This window comes from Hevea brasiliensis, chromosome 16, assembly GCF_030052815.1.
Source record: "Hevea brasiliensis isolate MT/VB/25A 57/8 chromosome 16, ASM3005281v1, whole genome shotgun sequence".
Taxonomy (NCBI): Eukaryota; Viridiplantae; Streptophyta; class Magnoliopsida; order Malpighiales; family Euphorbiaceae; genus Hevea; species Hevea brasiliensis.
In genome coordinates, this window is record NC_079508.1 from 70,679,548 (window position 1) to 70,697,428 (window position 17,881).

Genomic DNA, 17,881 nt, shown 5'->3' on the forward strand with positions numbered 1-17,881 from the left:
ATTTTTTTATTATTTATATTTTTAAGATTTAACAATTAGGTTTCTCTTTAAATAAATAATTCTAAAATTTATAAAAATAATATTTTATTAATTTTAAATAATAACACAAAAATCTATTTATTACAATTACAAACGTATCAAATACATAATTGGGACGATTTTAATTTAAAATTCTTGTGGTTGATGCTTTAGCCATTTTACTATTTTATGCACTTGTATTTTTTTAACGTGTTTTGCATTTTGTCTGTTTTATTTTATATGCATTTTTTAAAAAAATTGTGTTTATTAATTAATAATTATAATTAATAGAATTTTTTTTCAAAGTAAATATAATAAAATTAAGGAAACTACATTAATGATATAAATTAAAATTACACAAACATCTAAAAAAATACTTTTTATATATGTTAGTTATATGTATTTAATAAATAAGATCTATTCTTATTTAATAATTATATTTTTTATTTTATCTAAGTATATTCAAATATTCATATTATTGGGTATAATATTTTATGCTTTTAATTTTTTTTATTATTCATAATTTTTAAAAATTTTAAATTATCCCAATTATAAAAAATTTGTTTTTTTCAAAATTTTTACTAAATATTTATTGTTTAGTGGTGAAAATTAAAATAAACTAATATTAAAAAATATAATATGTCAATTGATTGAAAAAGAGAGTAACCGTTAAAATTACATGTCATTAGTTGATTTGAATCAATTTTGATGATGAATTAACAAAAAAATTAAAACCAAGTTAAAATTGTAATTTTTTAATTTTTAAGCACTTTTCAAATTTATTTAAATTTTTAATTTAATTAATTTTATCAATATTGTAAATTAGTGTCAATTTTATTCTTTTTTTTATCTAAATTAATCAAAATTAAAATGCAACTATATATAAATTTAAATATTTATATATTTGAATTATTATATAATAATATAAAACTTATTTAAATATATAAAATTTCTATCACTGGACAGCCCCAACTATCTACTACACCTGTCTCTTGATCAAATAAAATCAATGATCATACTTTTATCTAAAGGAGGAAGGGAGCGACTATTATCAATAAGGAGCAATTCCTAATTTATATTTAATTGTAAGAGTTTACGTAGAAAGAGAATTTTAGAGGGAGGATTATTATATTAATTTCATCATTTTAGACATTATTATAAAAAGTAAAATAAGACAAATATTATTTTATTTATATTAATTTAATTTTGCAAAGTTATTAAGTTTTTTTTTTTGAAAGGAGTTATTAAGTAATATTTTTATGAAGGACAAATTTAAAAATTTATTAGAAATGCAATTTAATTATGGGGATGGGAAGGGAGTTTCGTGTATCCAAGAAATTTCCCACTTTTGCTACTTCATTTATTGACATTCTGAAAAGATGAATCAATGCCAGATGAACCATTCCGTGTATCCTTAGCTAACAAATCTGAAACGTGAAATTGGATTGATCCATTTATGGTTGGATTTAATATTAAAATCAAATTGTTTCAATTTAACAATAAAATCTATTAAAGTTAATTTCATTAAATTAATTCCAATTTCAATTTTCATCCCTAAATCTTAAATTGAGAACCCGAGGCCACCGTCACCCCTTGCGTGTGGGAAGGGGGAACAGAAAATCGACAAGTCCAAGCCCCTTCTGAGAATAAAATTTAAGATTTGAAAATAATTCAAATTTTAAAAAATTAATTAATATAATTTCTAAAATAATAGAAACTAATTAGTAAATAATATTAAATATAAAATTGGTAAACTTTAAAATTCATGTTCTTACGTCACTATTGCCCTTTTGTCAATAACTCAGTTCTTTGACGGGATTTTCAGCTGGATGAACATGGGCACTCACAAGATTTGTGATTGGCTGTCCCTCACTTTTATATTTTCTTATTTTAATGCTTTTAATAATTTTCTCCGTTAATATGTTTTTTTAAATAAAAAATAAATATTATTATTTCACATTTTAATAAAAATTTCACATTTATCACATTCATATATTTATGTTAAGATAATGTAAAAATAATAATAATAATAATAAAAAGTAAGTATATGACTTTCCATACGTGGCCAACACTCTCTGTGAGATCAGCACTTACATCTTTAATAATATATGACTTTCCTTAAAATAAGGTTTTTCCAGCAGTGCTCTTAAAGCATTTATTTAAAAAAAAATACAATATTTTAAAATTTTATTATTTAAAAAATTTTATCTATCGTAATAAAGTTATATTATTATTAAAAATAAATCATAATTAGGTGTATACAGTTATATATGACTGATGAAATATTATTTTACTGATATAGGTCTCATTTTTATTGTTTTGGTTATAAAGATCTATAAACAAGAAGAAAATAGTTAAAGGTTCATTCAGAAATATCCAGTTCTAAAAACTTATTTGAGTCCAGGAAAGGAAAGAAATCAGAAGAAGAAAATAAGGCATACAAAAAAAAGGCCAATTATGCAAAAAATTGTCATAAAATCTAAATAACTCAATCAACCTTGTTCAATGCATTCAACAGGCTGCACACATCTCCCTGAAAGATGATGATGTGAAATTTCTATTCTCAGAACAGGACAGCCTTGATGAAGAAACTGTATTTGCACTGGGTGAAGATGAATTGGATCAATAATCATCCACATGCAACTCAAATTCTCCTATAGCTGTCGAATTTCCTCTGCTAGCTCTGTATCAATACACTCTCAATGCAGATCACAGGACTATCCTCTCCCTTTTACACTCAGACTAGAAAAGAGGTGACATTATGATAGAGATGAAATATTTTAGAGAGTACAGAGAAGATTTAAGAGAGTGTGAAAAAGAAGAATTTGAAAGAAAATTTCTTTATTCCTTGCTTAACCCTATTTATATACGAAAGACTGAAGCATATTTCTTAATATATTTTAAAGAATATTCACTTAATAGGATATTTTCTTAATTAAAAACATATATATTATAGTCGTTATTTTGCATTATATAATTATATTTATTTATCTTTAATTTTAAAAATGATTTTTTCTTACCTTGTAAGAAAAATCCGTTCCAAGGATAGACTACTATACAGGATAATATAAAAAATTACCTTTTTTTATTCAATTATAAAATTAAGTAAAAAATTATTAACTTAAAAATATCTTTTTCAATGTTGATATAGAACAAATAGTTGAAATTAACATTTAACTGTTTTTAGAAACAATTACGTGAGCCCTAGTTTTTATATTACAAGATTGGCTCACATATTTTTAGAGAGGGATATTATTTTTGTGTATAATATACGCGTACTGTCTATAATGAAAGATTATTAGGAATAATCACGTGAAACTTACTCTCCGTTATAAAGAGGGTTCATATTTTTTATCAAAAAATAAATATTATTTTTACGTGCACCAAAAGTATATTGTAATCTTTCATTATTCCTATTTATAAGCATATAATAATTAGTTAAGAATTATTCATGAGGGTACATTTAATATAAATTTGAACTCATATAAAAACGAATTTAACAATAATTAGATTAAATATTTTTATCAAATTTTATGCAAAATTAATATATATATATATATATATCGATACAAAAATATTTAATCTACATTTTACGAGTTTATTTCATATAAATTCGAGTAGTTTTATGCAGCCACAACCTTATGATTCCTAACACTTTGAGTTTTGACACCTCCCTATATCGGTCTACCTACATTAGGGATAATTAAGAACTAGGTCTTACTCTTAAACCATAGCCGTAAATTACGGTGAGATTAATTTCTAGGCAGGAAGTCATGAATTTTCAGCATTGTTGAAGCTCAGCGGGAGCTGAAGGTGAAGACTGTCGTTCCTTTTTGTAATTAAGTTGTAATGGTTCATGATCTTGAATGGCTCAGATCAATTTTCCAAGGAAAATGATTGAAACTATTTTCAATTCCATCAAATTGTTAGGTTTAGTCTTTAATAAACCCATATCTAAAATAGAATCATTTTTCCGTCACTGTCATAGAAGAAATCAGGGGTACACTTGAATGCCAAGCCAAAGCTTATCGATTTTTTTTTTCCTGGTCCTATATTAATCAAACACGAAATATAGTAACTTAATTTCAGCCACTCAACTCAAGCCTCAAGCTACAACTTGACGTTATCCATGTTATAAATTTTCTCTGAGGCTAATTATTAACCAGTGAAATGTTATCTAGCAGATTGGAAAGAAAGCTTAGATTATTGTAACTGTAATTCTGTTATATTTAAGAAACATCGATATTTAATTTAAAGACATAATCAGAGCATTTATATCAGAAAAGTGGTTCTAGTCCTTGTTATTTCCTCTCGCTCCCAGATGACAAGTTCTCCATACTGTGATTGATTTGGCCGTTTCCTGAAGGATTGAAGCGTTGGCAACGCTCCTCTTCGTTTACATTTATTTGTCGGCATTTTTATATGCAGACCCTTACAATCATTCAACCACAGGATTAGAAATTAGTTATAATCAGTTGATGCCACCACCCTGGATTACCGGTCTTTCTCTCCATACAAATTTTCAAGTTTGCCTGTAGTAGGTTCCAAGAGTTTCTACCTCACTGCCCCTCAAGTATTGGACAGAATGGCCAAAAGGAAGTGCTCACAAGTACATATAACGGCAGTATTTTAAAATTTCTCCTTTTTCAAGAAAACTCTCTTGCATTTTCTGGTTTTTCTAGACTTCTAAGCCCCTGGCTTAATAATTGAAGATGAAGATATTTTGTGATCCGAAATCTGGGATGATAATTTGATAGGTGATAATGTGGTAGGTTTCCAGCTTGCTGTCAAATAACAAAATATACCTGCAAATAAAATGGAAGTGAACTTAATTGTTCGTCTTCGTTCAAAGTGTGCATTAAACCTTCGTAAATAGTCACTCGTTACTCCCCTTTTTATTGTCATACAATGATTGTGACGAGAGGAACATAAAACAACTGGAAGTAAAGGAAGGATTTTTTTGGGGGGAGAGGAGAAGTGGAATGATAACCTAACTTTCCATCTCATGACGAGGCCTGCAAGTGAACTACAAAATCTTTTATCCTAAATATTCTAGCACTATAGCAATTAGCAAAAACTACCAACATATTAAGTAAGGAGGGCACAAACTTATATGGCATACATCTCATGATACCACCAAATGGCCAATTGAAGAAAAGCAAACATTGTGAATCATAATAGATGTCATACAAGATGCAACAGCTTGAGCAAATAAGTGGTCGAAAGATTATATTAGGGAAACCCATGGTCAGCGGAACAGAAACAACAGCAAGGACCCTAGATATATTTTTCATGGTACCAGCATCAGGATTTCCTTCCAATACCTTCCTATATATAGGACTAAGGATGGAACAAGGACACAAATTCACACAAAAAAACACCAAGTCATGATGAATACTAGAATGAATTCCAAACCCACGAGAAATATAGCAAAACACTCGTTCAGTTTTACTTGGCCTACCTCCACTCTTATCAAAAAAGACAATGCTGTCAAAAGAGGACAGATGCATAGACCATCTGAAGTCGACAAATCAACAAACGAGTAAGCTCCACCACTTTTAAAGGATGGCAACTTTTCTGTCATGTTTTGAGATCTAGAGAAATAAAGCATAATATAGTCATTTTAATTTGCAGGATGTTTTAAAAATGATAAGAAACACTTGTTCAGATATGCATCTGACAGGCAAGGAAAAAGGAGATAGAAATAGGAACTTGAATAAAAAGTGCCTTCATTATACGAAAAGCTCTCACGCCATTTCTGCAAATTGCAAATCAAAATGAGATTAAAGAAGAACCAAATTCAAGAATCAAAAGCCTCAGAAGGTAAAATGATCCTCCAAAAATACTTGAAAATCTCATGGAATCCAGTTTTATCCTAAAAACTGCTCAATTGGACTTTCCAAAGTCATGCGAGCCTGTCATTAATCCAATATGAGCACACACACACACACACACACACACACACACACACACACACACAGAGGCTTTACAATATCTTACATTTAAACCCACTATGTAAAGTAAATAAATGTTTAAAGCAGGATTCACACACACACACACACATGCGCGCGCGCGCAAAGACACTGGCTTTGCAATATCTTACATTACACACACACACACACACACACACGCACGCACGCGCGCGCACACACACACACACACACACGCAGAGGCTTTACAATATCTTACATTTAAACCCACTATGTAAAGTAAATAAATGTTTAAAGCAGGATTCACACACACACACACACACATGCGCGCGCGCGCAAAGACACTGGCTTTGCAATATCTTACATTTAAACCTACTATGTATGTTTAGAGAAGGATTCACACACACACACACACACACATACACACATAAAGACATTGGCTTTACTATATCTTAAATTTAAACCTGCTATGTAAAGTAAATAAATGTTTAGAGAAGGATTCACACACACACACACACACACAGAGACATTGGATTTACAATATCTTACATTTAAACCTACCATGTAAAGTAAATAAATGTTTAGAGAAGGATTCACACACACACACACACACACACACGCATAAAGACACTGACTTTATAATATCTTACATTTAAACCTACTATGTAAAGTAAACAAATGTTTAGAGAAGGATTTGCACACACACACACACACACAAAGACATTGGTTTTACAATATCTTACATTTAAACCTACTATGTAAAGTAAATAAATGTTTAGAGAAGGATTCACACACACACACACAAAGACACACACACATAAAAACACTGGCTTTACACACACACACACACACACACACACACACACACACACATAAAGACACTAGCTTTACAATATCTTACATTTAAACCTACCATGTAAAGTAAATAAATGTTTAGAGAAGGATTCATACACACACACACACACACACACACACGCACATAAAGACACTGGCTTTACAATATCTTACATTTAAACCTACTATGTAAAAAAAATAAATGTTTAGAGAAGGATTCACACACACACACACACACACACACATAAAGACATTGGCTTTACAATATCTTACATTTAAACCCACTATGTAAAGTAAATAAATGTCTAGAGAAGGATTCACACACACACATAAAGACACTGGCTTTACAATATCTTACATTTAAACCTACAATGTAAAGTAAATAAACGTTTAGAGAAGGATTCACAAGCAGATTAGGAAAATGATGCTTAATCAAATGCTATGATTAGCAAATTTGTTTCCAAAGTTTCATTAGTACTGCTCCCAGGGTCATTCAATCAATTTCTATTTCATTATGTAGCCTTGCCTAACTCCGCCTAAGTAGTTTGCGCTTAGCCGGTCCCAAGCCCGGATAAAGGAGGAGGGTTGCGGTAGGTGACAACCACCGTAAAAATTTCGTCACACCCTATGATATGGATTCAAATGATATAAACATTGGGGCGTCCTCTACTAACGACGCGCTACATCGGAGCCCGGGTGTAGTGATAAATATGCAAGGGTGTAGGGCGTTCACCGAAAGCGACGCGCCATGCCGGCGCCCGGGTGTGGTGTTAAGTGAGCAAGGGTTCCCACATCATGGACGGGTGTGGGTAAAGAAGTTAGTCCATAGGACAGATAATAGAACAAATAGTGGAACAGAACACAAGATAGACATAGAAAATAATAGAAGATATCATAGAAGGAGACCAATTAGGAAGGAGCAGGATAGGAGGAGGATCAGGGTTGGTACTTGGAATGTTGGATCACTTACAGGAAAATTAATGGAGCTTGTGGATACCTTGGAAAGGAGAAGGGTGAATATTGCTTGCATTCAGGAGACTAAATGGGTAGGAGAGAAAAGTAAGGAAGTGGGTAATTCAGGTTACAAATTGTGGTTTACCGGAAAGGAGAGAAACAAGAACGGAGTGGGTATAATCATAGACAGGACATTGAAAGACGCAGAGTAGCTGTGAAAAGAGTAGGAGATAGAATTATACTAGTAAAGCTAGTACTAGACGGAGAAACAATAAATATAGTTAGTGCTTATGCCCCACAAATAGGACTAGACAGTGAGAGTAAACAAAGGTTTTGGGAAGATATGGATGATTTAATGCAAAGCATACCGAATGAAGAGAATGTTTTCATTGGTGGAGATTTGAATGGACATGTAGGAAGTGATAGGCAAGGTTATGAGAATGTTCATGGAGGTTTTGGTTTTGGCAGTCGAAATGAGGAGAGACAAGCATCATGTATATTGCTATGACATACGACCTAATACTAGCAAATACCTACTTTATAAAAAGAGAGTCACATTTAGTGACTTTCAAAAGTGGGCAACATAGAAACCAAATCGACTTTCTCTTAACCAGAAGACAAATAGAGCTCTATGCAAGGATTGCAAGGTCATTCCAGGAGAGGCTTTAACAAGTCAACATCGGCTAGTGGTATTGGATGTCAAGTTTAGGAACAATTAAAGTAAGGTCAGAAGAAATAGTGTAGCTCGAACAAAATGGTTGGAGTTCAAAGGAGTAAAGCAAGTGAAGTTCAAAAATGAGCTTCTTGAGTCCGAAGCATGGAAGCTAGATATGGAGGCCAATGATATGTGGATACAGATGGCATCAAAGATTAGAGAAGTAGCTAGAAAAGTACTTGGGGAGTCTAAAGGACATGGACCACCCTCAAAATAGAGATGGTGGTGTAATGAGGAAGTACAAAAGGCGTGAAGAGAAAAAGGGAATGGTATAAGAAATTACCTAAATGTGATAATAATGAGGCATATGAACAAAGACAAGATAGCAAAAAAGAGGCAAAAGGCGATTAGCCAAGCAAGAGCACAGTGCCTTTGAAAAGTTATATGAGAAACTTGGAACTAAAGAAGGGAGAAAGATATTTATAGATTAGCAAGGAGTAGAGAAAGGAAATGTCAAGATCTCAATCAAGTTAGGTGCATTAAGGATAAAGAAGGAAAAGTGTTGGTGAAAGATGAGGACATTAAAGAAAGATGGAGAAATTATTTTAATGATCTCTTTCATAATAGTCAAAATGGAAATAGCGTGAATATAGATTATAGAACAATAGAAAAGAATGTAAATTATACTAGAAGGATTAGATCTTTAGAAGTAAATGAAGCACTTAAGAGAATGAAAGTAGGTAAAGCCTGTGGACCCGATGAAATACCAATTGAAGTGTGGAAGTATTTGGGAGATATGGGAGTGGCATGGTTAACTAAATTATTTAATAAGATTCTAAACTCAAAGAAAATGCCTGATGAATGGAGGAAGAGTATTTTAGTACCTATTTTTAAAAATAAGGGAGACATACAGAGTTGCTCAAACTATAGGGGAATTAAACTCATGAGCCATACTATGAAGTTGTGGGAGAGAGTTGTGGAGCATCGACTACGTCATGATACTTCTATCTCTCTCTATCAATTTGGTTTCATGCCTGGTTGTTCAACTATGGAAGCGATCTTTCTCATTAGAAGCTTGATGGAGAAATATAGAGATGGGAAGAAAGATCTACACATGGTTTTTATTGATTTGGAGAAGGCTTATGATAGTGTTCCAAGAGAGGTCTTATGGAATGCGTTAGAACAAAAGAGGGTATCTATTAAGTACATACAAGTATTGAAAGATATGTATGAAGGAGCAACTACTATTGTGCGCACAGTGGGAGGGGACACAAGAGATTTTCCGATCTCAATTGGATTACACCAAGGATTAGCCATAAGCCCTTACCTTTTTACATTAGTTTTAGATGAACTGACGAAACATATACAAGAGAGTATTCCTTGGTGCATGATGTTTGCGGATGATATTGTTCTGATAGATGAGACACGAGAAGGAGTCAATAGGAAGCTAGAACTTTGGAGAAGTACTCTAGAGTCAAAGGGTTTTAAGTTAAGTAGAACGAAGACAGAATACATGCATTGCAAGTTCAGTGAAGGCCAAACTGGTGATAGGGAAGGAGTTAGTTTGAATGGAGTGGCACTGTCCCAAAGTAATCACTTTAAATATCTAGGCTCAGTCCTTCAAGTAGATGGGGGATGTGAGGAGGATGTTAGTCATAGGATTAAAGCCGGATGGTTGAAGTGGAGACGTGCCACGGGAGTTTTATGTGATCGTAAGATTCCCAATAAATTAAAAGGAAAATTTTACCGTACAGCCATACGACCGGTTATGCTATATGGTAATGAGTGTTGGGCACTGAAAAAGTCGTATGCATCTAAGATAAGAGTTGCAGAGATGAGAATGTTAAGGTGGATGAGTGGTCATACTAGACTAGATAAAGTCCGTAATGAAAGTATTAGAGAAAAGGTAGGAGTGGTGCCAATTGAAGATAAGTTGAGAGAAGGGAGATTGAGGTGGTTTGGTCATGTGAAGCGTAGACATACGGAGGCTCCAGTTAGACAAATAGAGCACATTAGGCTAGAGGATAGAAAGAAAAAAAGGGGTAGACCTAAATTGACTTGGAGGAGAGTAGTACAGCATGACTTAGAAGCATTACACATTTCTGAGGATTTAACCCAAAATCGTTCAGAGTGGAAAAAGCGAATCCATATAGCCGACCCCAAATTTTTTGGATAAAGGCTTAGTTGAGTTGAGTTGAGTTGTTTATGTAGCCTTGCCTAAGTTCTTATATTAACCAGAATACACACAAAAAGAAATCCTACAAAAAGATTTTAATAATCCACAAGGGCATGGTTTTTAAATAATTCAGTTGTGAAATAACCAAAAAACTCGGTTGCAATTGATTTTCCTCACAAGCACATAGAATAGTTGCTTACTCCTTCAAAAGCATCTGCATTTGTTTTTCGACCTAGCAACAGGCAACAGCTGCAGGGTCCATACCCTGGAAGAGAGAGATAGAGAGAGAGAGAGAGAGGTGTGAGAGGGTTAACATGAATGAAAGAAGCACTTCCCAAAAGAATTTACTCAGGCAGCATTTTATATGAAGCAACCATCATACCTGATCCTGCACCTGTTGCTCAATCTCCTTCAACCATGGTCCCAAGAGCTGCAGAACACACACAAGTAGTAAAAATAATCATTAGGTGCTGATTTTAGAGAGAGAGAGAGATAAAAAAATTAAAAAAAAAAAACGGAGGTAAAAAACAGTGCGAGTACAAAAGCTACAACACACAAAGTTGCTTATCAGAATCCTGGCACAGTCTAATCAAGGCATGGTCAATTTCACATCCTTCTTGCCTCTCAAAGCAACATAGTCATTGAAATGAAGTCAAAACCTAGAAAAACATAATGAATCCAATATTAAACATCAAAATGGAGACATTTCACACTATGAAAGAAAGGAATAAAAATGTGAGCCTAGGAATAATGCTAGAATTCAAATTTGATGAGTAACAGTGGCATGCCAAAAAAGCAAAATACACATCTTAAGTTTCATCATAGTATGGAAGTTCAAAATTCTGAAAATGGAGTTTCTGGTAAGAAATACACAACTTAATGAAAGAAAAATACTTAATTAAACAACAAAACTTTAAGAAAATGTTTTGGAACATGTTAACTTCAATGAGACCACATGAAATGTTAAAATATCTGACATTTCTGAAATCATAATGGGAAAACAAAATAACATAGAACAAAGAAGCAACATAGAGAAGCAGCACGCATCCTAAGAACTCAGATTAATTAGCTGGAATGACGGGCCATATGCAAGCAAAAGTTTCAAATGATGAACAAAGTCCTATATCTGTGACATTTCTGTGTGCATTATGGGCAATAGGCTGTCAACAGCTACCACTCAACAATGTAAATCAATAGGGAGGAGAGGAAGATCCAGCAGCATGTAAAACAAGATATACTAAGTTTTATAGTGCCTCGAAGCTGATTTATCACAAGTGGAAGTGTTGCCCCTCTGATCAAAAGAGTTGTTAAAATTATGGAAGCCCACCTGAAATCAGTAAAAGTAACAAGAAACTAAAATTATATCATATCACACATCATTAAAGCATTCCAGGTAGTATGCACCATGAAGCCTCCGAATTAAATTGTTAAATCTTAAATGCACAACAAGAAGCACCTTTATAAACACCACATCTGAACTTGAGTTTACAGATTGTTAAATCTTTCCATATATACAACCTAATCAAAACTTGCCATTGCTCTCACAGGAGCTTCCAAGATTGGCATTCACATCATGTACAGACAATCTTATTAGACTGCTGCCTGATAATCTTGAAATATCAATACACTCCTGCAGGTCTGCATCACAGGCTATCAAAACCCACTCATGATCATCATCCAGGTACTCTATATCAAAAGAACCCACTTCCAATTTCAGCCTCTTGGCCACTTCCTCTTTCAACTCCACAATCCCTGAACCAAGAAAGATTCGGAACCTTATTATATCTTCTCTGTATGTTGCCTTTGTGCTTAGACATTTCGTTTCCGGCCTAGCTGTTACCTGTGGCATTGCATGTTCTACGGCAGCCATGGCTTGTGTGGGAGGGAAATCTGGACCAGGATGATTTGTCCAACTAGATTCTGGAACCCGCTCCTCTAAAAACGTGTCTGCCACTGAAGGACAAAGATTTCTAATCTTTTGAACTTCCAGCGTCCTCAATTAGCATTTCTCCAAATGGTGCTTGAGCTTCTGTTGCAACAAGGGCATCAGGTATTGAGTATGCAGCTGACAGATTTGATTTTCCTTTTGGTTGAAATGCCAATTTAGGAATAGTACCTGCTTCACTGCAGTGTTCATGGGCAGGAGAAACAGATACATCCTTTGCAGGTGCATTGTCATTTGTGGGGCTTCCTTGGCATGAAACATGAGAGGTTGGAGTCCCAGCACTCTCTTCCCTAGAGACATTTCCTGCTTTGGATCTGTTTGAGCATCATCCAATTACTGGGGAAAAACCATTTTGCAGGACCACTTTCTCATGCTAGCAATTGATCTTCATCCCAACCCTGCCATCACTTCTCACCGCTTTGCAGATTGGTGACCCATTCTTTTCATCTTTCGGTTCAGGGGATTTAGAATTCGGTGAGTGTTGTCGATTGTACCCATTCAAATTGGAAGGCCAATAAGTAGAACCAACAGCAACAGGAAGTGGACTTGTGGTAAGGGGAGTTAAGTCTAAAGTTCCTTCAGCACCTTGGACAGATTCAGTCACCCACTTTAACTTGGAGAGGGATCAGTTAACCTTGTTGATTTTGCGAGATGGCCAACGTGAGATCCCATGCTGCCTGCAGATGTGCTTCATTGTAGTAGGGCAAACTGTAAAAATATAAAGCAAGAATTTCTTTAAGACATATCTATTTCATATGCTACTATCCAGCTTTCATACTTAAAAATTAAACACCTTTGAAATGGCAAAATTGCAAGCAATGCTATTTAAGTGTGTAAACATACCACCGAGGCTCTTTGCTGCATCTTTAAGATTGCCAACAAAATATTGTTGAAGAACCTCTAGACTAATTGACTTCTCAGTTTTCCCACGTTTCCTTTTAGATGGCTTTTTCTTCCCTTTATTCTCTGGAAGAGACGTAGGAAAGTGGCTTCCCTCTGCAAGACTTGTGTTACCTCCATTATCTACAACATCCAAGTTCACCATCAACTGTTGCTTTAATAGATCCAGCTGGGCCTTCTGTCCTTCCTTTGGTGATGTGTTAACATTAGGATTAGGGAGATTTTGGAGACTCGGGTATTCAAATGCTTTCAAGCCTTAAATCAAGTCTCCCACTCATAGAAGTTTGAATGATCTCAACAAATCCTTCCTCTTCTTCAAGGTCCATTCCAGAAGCAACCTTAAGACTCTGAAAATGCTGTTTCATTGTTGCCAATAGGGAGCCCAACAAAGCTTTCTGTTGATAAGTGTCTGAGATGCTAGGGGGCACAAAAAATTCAAGAATGTAATCATCATCTCCAGTATGACTGCTGCGCAAGCAGATTGCAAAACAGCCAGTCAATCCAAACATGTGCATGGTGAACTAATGGGTACTTGTCTTGCAGAATTGAGTAATGTCTGGACAGAAGTATGCATTGTGGGACAAAAATGCCCTCCCAGCAACACCTTGACCCTTCTGTAAGTGATGCTCAAGGCATGCCTCACGAAATCCCCACATGTGCGGGTCTACAATATAGAATGCCACGTCAGTGGTGGACATACAGACCTGGCCATTGCAACTACCATCAAAACTGGTGCAACTCTTCTTTAAACCACCACCAAAGGCTAGAACACCACGATGCATGCAAGGAACCCAAGTCTGAGCCAAAGCTAATTTGTGAGTTTCGCAAACCACTGTTAATATCTCCAATATTTCAGCCAGTGCATTTTTTCGACCTTAATTGCAAATCTGGTTTAAAAGCAGTGCCAAGTATACATCTGTGAGAACAAGGGGGGAAGAAACGAAAGAAGAATGCCACATTTATCTTTCAAGTTTACAAATACTATCAGATTCAACATAAATTACATCGTTAAGGCTCACCTGTGCACTTGGATGATCCAATACTTTTGAACTTTTAAAATTTACTGCCTGCGGAACAACTGAAATTATGTGAATGAGGAATCTCAAAACATTTGAAAATAACAATCTTTACCGAGGCCTACATAAAATTATCACAATACATACTGCCACGATCGTAATGTTTTCCAAAAGAAATCCCCATGCTAGATAGATTGTTTACCTCAGTCAAGGGCATAATATGAGACTTGATAAAAGTATGAGGGAGAAGATACCCAACCTCAAGTGCCTTGCAGACTTTATCAACCTCAGGTCCATGGTTAATCTTCTGTGAAGTCATTATGAGCTCAAGCACACCAACACAGGACTTCTCTGATGGTTCAAATACTGGCAAAGCCAAGGTTCCCTGAACGTTGTAATTTAAGGCATGATCACGCCGCAAATACTCCTTGCTTGAGCAATACTGCACATTAGGTGTCCATTCTGGCAATTTTTGCTGGAAAACACGACCAGGAAGCCCAAGTTCGCCTTCAAACTCTCCACCCACTGAGAACATATACATCAAAGAGACCATCCTATACTGATGGAGTCCATTACTACGAGGATCAATTACAAAAGGTTGCCCTGAAGTTGTCAGTACAAACCGAGCCCCATTCTTCGCAGGTGCCCAAATCTGAGCAAGAACATGTTGTTCAGTTGATTCTTTGAAATTTCGCAGTGCCTGTGTCATCCTCTCTTTGATTATACAATATCCATCTGGGTTGTCAATAGGCATCAATCCCAGAAGTGATGAAGGAAGTTTCCTTTTATCATCATTTTCTGTATGGTTTTCAGTAACTGAACTGGGATTACCTGCATTAGGTAAAATCTCAACTCAAAAGCAAAAGCTTAAAATTCCAGATGGTGCTCGGAGAGATACATTAGTACAAAGAAACTGCAAGATACTAAATGCTATGTTAACTACAGGACGAGAAATAACAGGCCCCTTAATCTTACAAAATCCTGTTTATGACTTTCAAATTCCAAAAAGCCAACATATGTGTCCCAAACAAAACAATACTTTTTTTAATTTTTTTTTGGGGGGATCTCCTGAGAAACACTAAGACAGGCAGGAACTACAATCAATATGAGAGAAGACAAACTGATCATTTTTTTTTCCTTCTTATTGGACGGCTTGTCTGGTTCCTGTCCTAGCTAAACAAGTGGAGAGGATAATTCACAATTCCAGTTTCATTGATTCACAGCGAGTTTTAACCGCTTTCAAACGAATAAGAAACAATCTAAAGCTCCAAATAATCCCACAAAAGCACTAGAAAAATAACATATGATGTACTCGTATTCTAGATTACATTTTTCAAGGTTGAGAAGCAGGAGAAAAGGTAAACTCCGCTTTGAAAACGATATTTCTATTGAAATAAGAATCTAAACTTGAGAAAGATTTAATAATTCTAAATGGGAGAAAGCAAAACTAAGAGCAGTGAGAAAAGAAGACGCGACTGACATGTGAGAAAATTTGGATAATCAGAAAAGCTGAGTGGAGTAGCAGCATGAGAAAAGGATGAAGCAGCAAGCCTGTCATCATCAGCATCGGAGAAGGCCCATAGAGGAGAGCATGGCCGGTCAGAGGAGGAAAGCAGAAGAGGAGACAAAGGATTGGAAGGAAAAGAGATATGATCCAACGGCCAAGAAGTCTCGAGATCAAAACCCAAGTCCATCAGCGTCTCTCCCTTGTCTCCCCCAACAGTCTGGTTTTCCTTTGACTTGTCGTCCTCTTATTCGGGCATTTCGTCGACAACTTAGAAGGCGGCTGGTGGAAGAAGAAATAAATTCACCAGAAACCTTTTCGTCTTTCTCTGGATATGTATGTGTGCGCAGGAAGAGATAATGGATGATGATGCTGTTGTTGAGAGAGAGAGAGAGAGAGAGAGAGAGAGGGAGGTGTTTGGCATTGGCGGTAATTTGCAGAGTCTGATCCCATTTTGCCATGGAATCCTGCGAGCAAGAACACGTGAAAATTTTGAGTCTTTATTTCCTGCTGCCATGACTACAGTAGCTTAGTACGCGCTTCTTTAAAAAAAAGTTTATTTGCCTTGAATTAATACTTTAATTTAAATCTAATTATATTAAATTAATAAAAATAATAATAATTATATTATTATTGGTGCAATAATAATTAATTAAAGTAAAATCAAGACTTATTTAAATACTTGTAATTAATTAGTAAAATAAAAGGTAAAGTAAATATTTAATTTTAATTTATTAAAATAAAATTATTTAATTTTAATTTTATTTATTTATTTTTATTATTAAATTAATTAATTATTATTATTATTAATAAAATTATTTTATTTTAATAAATTAAAATTGAGCGAATAAAATAAAATAATTACTTAAGGAATAATTAATATAATTTACTTTAAAATTAGATGGTTAAAAACTTTTCTTTTTTTTTTTTATAAATATCTCAATTTAACTCCTTCAATCTAAAATTTTAAAATTTTATTTAGCTGGATTTCATATTTTTTTTATTATATGTTTGTCAACAATATAATAATAAGATATTTTACTTTGATTAGGGGAAAAAAAAAAGGCAGAAATAATCGTGATGATAAGGGAATTCTTATTTATAGAAAGTGCATAATATAAGGATATGACTCGTACAAATGCTTGCCTTGATCAAACAAGTGGTTTAATTACTATGTAATTAATATTAGAGTTGGGTCTATGACTCATGAAATGGTGAATATAACTTGTGAACATTTAAGAAGCTATTTTATTACATGCGTAGGCTTGTTCATACATCCCAGTTCAATATAAAGGACCAACTTATTCCAACAATCAAAAGACCAGTACAAATTATTTCATTGAAGAACTCCTCCATGCTAGCTTTTCTCATCAGGCACTACAAGAGAAATGCGAAGTTAGCACACGATAATAGACCTAGTCACGGTTTGATTTAAATTTAAAACCAATTTAATTTTAAATTGAATCAGAATCAATTAGATCAGCCTGATTTTAAGTTAAATATATGGCCGGTGGTTAAAAGTTGAGATATTTACTTGGAACAGTCGAATATTGGAGAAATCGGAGGCAGAGAGATGTTCACGTGACACTTTCTTGGAAGGATAGGTACGAGACTGTAATCAATTCCTTGGTGCGATGAGGCATAGTTCTCAAGACACCGGCAAATAGCCTCTCGATTCGACTTATTGTTGGAGAAGTTTGCCAGATATTTCACACCACGGCAGCATGTATCAGATGGATTGTCCTGTCTACCCATCAGATAAGGAACGCAAGGGGTGAGTTCGGAGATAATACCATCGCAAGATGGTAAAGGGTCTCCTGAGGCTGACACTGTAACCAGCAAGAGAATGGTTAAAACACCGGCTTCGTGCTTCATGCTTTCTTTTTTCCAAGTCCTTCTTGCGTGAAGTTTTCAGACAACCTTGTGTGGATTTGATTTGATATGTGAAG

At 34.4% G+C, this 17,881-nt stretch overlaps 1 long non-coding RNA gene and 1 pseudogene across 1 annotated transcript; both read right to left on the reverse strand.

Moving 5' to 3' along the window:
• Positions 1-4,201: 4,201 nt before the first annotated feature.
• LOC131174795 (uncharacterized) lies at positions 4,202-6,053 on the reverse strand. Its single transcript, XR_009145017.1, has 2 exons — positions 5,480-6,053; positions 4,202-4,823 (listed from the first exon to the last, which is right to left on the reverse strand). It is a non-coding gene; the product is annotated as an uncharacterized LOC131174795 (long non-coding RNA).
• Positions 6,054-12,006: 5,953 nt separating this feature from the next.
• Positions 12,007-16,450, reverse strand: LOC110637045 (protein NLP6-like; annotated as a pseudogene).
• Positions 16,451-17,881: the final 1,431 nt, after the last annotated feature.